The 4116-nt window shown below is 39.4% G+C and overlaps 1 pseudogene; it reads right to left on the bottom strand.

Moving 5' to 3' along the window:
• Nucleotides 1-280: 280 nt before the first annotated feature.
• LOC110317285 lies at nt 281-1129 on the bottom strand (annotated as a pseudogene).
• Between the last annotated feature and the right edge of the window lie 2987 nt (nt 1130-4116).

The raw sequence follows: 4116 nt of genomic DNA, 5'->3' as shown, positions 1-4116 counted from the left end.
TAATATTTGTAAGCATCAATTTCATTGTTGGTGAGTAGCACATTTAAGAGTTAAATACATTTAAATGTGGAGAGGTTTCTGCATAACAGCAGCATAGATAATCAGATAGCCTTCCAAATTTAGAAACCAGCCAACAGGTGTCTGTCTAAATATTTAAAATACAGTTCTTCTTTAGTCAACCTTTGATCACTGCAGCTAGAGGGCCCAAATTTAATTCTAGTCACTTCAATTTGAAACTTTATATTATGATAACTGTTCCTAGAAGTTTCTTTCAACTGGATTAAGCCTCCAATTCCAAGGTAAGGAGAAATTTGTGGCCTCCAGTATTGAAGCTCTTCCTGCCTACCAGCCAGACAGTGTAAGTTCCAGGCCAGACCTCAGAGACTGAGTATAGCCCACTCCAATTAAACCAGAGTTACTGATTTTCGAAGCAATGGAAGCAGGAGTGAACCAGGTTTCAGCAGCAATGCCAAAACATGTGCTGTTGGTGACCGATGGTTACTTCAGTGGCAAAGTCTTCACATATTTTAGGATAAATTAACTCCCCAAAATCTGTCTCATTGTTGACATTTGCGTGTAACTGGAAGTCCCTAGTCCTGAAGCCTACTGCAAACTTACATCCTGTCACCTTTGACATGGCACTGTCAAAGGTCAACTGATACCTAGCAAAGTGGGTCCAGCAAAATCAAAGTCAACCTCACAGCCAAGGTTTGCAGACTTGATTTTTTTTTTTTTTTTTTTTTTTTTTTTTTACTACTATGCTTTCTGTGATCAGTGGAAAAGTCGTATCAAAGGTTAGTCTCAAACATTGACAAGTCTGGTCTCACATTACAGCCTCCGCTCCTCGAGTGTTACCAGTGTTCTCTTATTTCTGTGTCTGACCATGCTCAGACCATTTGGGTTTGCTCTCCAAGGTTCCAGTAATTTTACCAGCATCTCTATTAGATGAATTCGATGTTGAAAATTCCACGCCACTCCATGACTGACTTTTTTTCATTTCCACATCCAGCTTTACCAACCCCAAGTCAAATCCTCTGTTGAAAATATGTCAGGCAGCTTGGCCAAGGTAAGCATACAATGGAGGGATATACATTGGCTGTAGGCAAGTCCATACATAACAGTCCGCCATGGTGAAAGGGCGGGTGGGTTAGGGAGCAGATAGCGGGTGAGGGGGGAGAGGTGATCTGCGCATGTCAGGAGGGGCTTTGCCTCTGAGGCGGGACTCTTACCTGAAGCCCCTGCTGTCTGGAAGTTACATTGCAGACACTGCAGCTAAAGGGTCCAAATTTAATTCTAGTCACTTCAATTTGAAACTTTATATTCATTAATCAACATTAATTTACTTCCCTTTCCCATAACTTCTAGTAACACCATCTGCCTTCTGCTTCCATGACTTCTGGTATCAGGTATTATAAATAATCTAACGTTAATTTTTAGTATATAAAAATAGTGTATAGAGAATATATACAAACACTACAGCATTTTACATAAAGAACTCGACAGTTCGTGGATTTCGATGTCTGACGATGCCCTAAGACCAAGCTGAGGAAGGGCAGTCTACCTCCAAGTAGGAGTGCTGAGGCGTGGTATTCCTTTTAGCTTTTTGAGGAAACTTCATATTCTTCTCAATGACTGGTTTCTACAGCCCCACAAATAGTGCCCAAGAGACATAATTTCTTTACATTTTGGTCCATATTTCTTATATTCTATGTCATTTCAAACACTGACCATCACCAGATACGATGTGATCTCTCACTGTGGTTCTGTTTGTACTTCTGCGTTGAGTGGTGATGTTAAAACTCCGGTTCACATGCTTACTAGTCACTTGTCCCCTGCCTTTGGAGAAATGTCTGTTCAACACGCTTGTCAATTTATAAATTCAGGCTGATTTTTTGATTGTACTTTTAAAGGAATTCCTTATATATTATGTATACTAGTCTCTTATCAGATATATGATTTTCTAGTATTGTTTTTCACATTCCAGACTGGTGTTGTTGTTGTTGTTGTTTTGTTTTGTTTTTTGTTTTTTCCAAAACAGGGTTTATCTGTGTAGTCCTGGCTGTCTTGGAACTCACTCTGTAGACCAGGCTGGCCTTGAACTCAGAAATCCACCTGCCTCTGCCTCCCAAGTGCTGAGATTAAAGGCATACGCCACCACTGCCAGACTGCTTTATTATTTTATGTCCATGGTGGTTGGAAGTGTCCCTGAATAGGCTCAGGTATCTGAGCAATTGGTTCCTAGTTAACGGTTCTGACTGTGGGTGGTTATAGAATCTTTAAGGGGTGTGGCCTTGCTGGAAAAAGTGTGTCGCTGGGGGTGGGCTTTCAGAGTTTACAACCTCACCCCAATGTCTGGCTCATTCTCTGCTTTATTCTTGTAGCTGATCATGTGATCTCACCACTCCAGTCCTGGCCCCTGTCTCCATACCTTTCTGCCTTTGTGGGTCCTCTCTATTGAAAACCATAGCCCAAATAAACTCTGTTGTAAGTTACCTTTGGTCGTGGTATTTCATCACAGCAATAGAAATATAAGCAATACAGTGTCTGAGTTGATATCATCTCATTTAACGACGTAAGTTTTTATCACCTGGGCTTTTTGTTCACACACTAAGAATCACCGTCAACATCAACACTGTGGGCTTTTCTACTACTTTCTTCTACAAGCTCTATACATTTAGGTATTGTTTTACAAATTCAACTTTTTATTTAATTTTAAATTTTGCATAACATGAAGGCTTGCCTCTATTTCTCCGAGTACAGAGCCTTGTTTTTTTCCATATACCTATTGCTGAAATAGTCTGTCCCTATTTAGTAGTCTTGGTACCTTGTTAAATATCATTCAACAATAACAGAACGGTATATATTTGAACATTATTGAATTCCAGTGAAAGTCTTAGTCATCTTTATTCCAGTACAAATCTGTCTACATGACTGCATCTATGTAATATGAAGCTAGAAGTGTGGGTCCTGTTTCCAAAGAACAAAGTTACCTGTGTACAAAGCTAGTTATATACAAAGGCAGTTATGTTCAAAGCTAGCTACGTAGGGTTTCTTTAGATTCCACATGAAACTTTAAATTGATTTTTGTTTTCAAGTAAATATTTTCCTGTATAGTTTGCTCTGTTTTTGCTTAAATGTGCTTTGAAGATAGTATCCTATGTAACAAAAATATTGATTTTTAAAAGAAAATACTATTGAGTTAATAAGTCACTTACTGATAATCACTTCTTGTTCTTCTATTTATAACTTCAGTGAGAAGCCTTTCTTTGAGGAGTAGTCTCTAAGTTAAATTACTAGGTATAAAAAATATGGCTCAAAAACAAATGCGGGAATTAATTGCATACAATGAAGAATTTGGGACATTGTTATGCAATGGTCAATGTTATATGTATGTGATGATGAATTGTAATTGCATATGTGTGTGTGTGTGTGTTTTATATGTATTTCTAAGATATAACTTTTGATATGATACATGAGGGAAAGACATTTTTCCAGTTGTTTCCCAATCCCCCAGAGTCCTAAGAGACATTGCTCAAAGAACAATATTTTCTCTGGCTCTCCTAAAACTGGTAGTGACTGTGTGATCTAGTCTGGCCAATGAGGTTTGCCTTAAGGCCTCTATTGCTGTGATAAAACACCATGACCAAAAGCAACTTGGGGAGGGAAGAATTTACTTCATCTTATAGCTTGCGGTTCATCATCCAGAAACATCAGGTAGGGAACTCTAGGCAGGTACCAAGAGGCAGGATTGAAGCAAAGGCCACGGAGGGATATGGCTTACTAACTTGTTTGCCCATGGCTTGCTCGACCTGCTCTCTTATAGGATCCAGAACTACTGTCCACAATGCACTGAGCACCTCCACAACAATCACTAAGAAAATGTTCCTATAGGTCAGTTTTATGGAGGGATTCTCTCTATTCAAAGTCCCTCTTCCCAAATGATTCCCACTTGTGTCTTGTTGTCTTGAAACTAGCCAGCACAAGGATCAAGCAGGAAACTGCTGGGTGGGGCTTATGGGCAGGGACTTATGCTTTCTCAACACACAGAACAAGAATCACAATGTGCCAAGAAAATCAAGAAGAAGGGAGACCAACGTGTGGATACTTCATTCCTCC

The sequence above is a fragment of the Mus pahari genome, chromosome 2 (assembly GCF_900095145.1).
Source record: "Mus pahari chromosome 2, PAHARI_EIJ_v1.1, whole genome shotgun sequence".
Lineage (NCBI taxonomy): Eukaryota > Metazoa > Chordata > Mammalia > Rodentia > Muridae > Mus > Mus pahari.
This window is presented reverse-complemented; position numbering and strand designations above follow the sequence as displayed.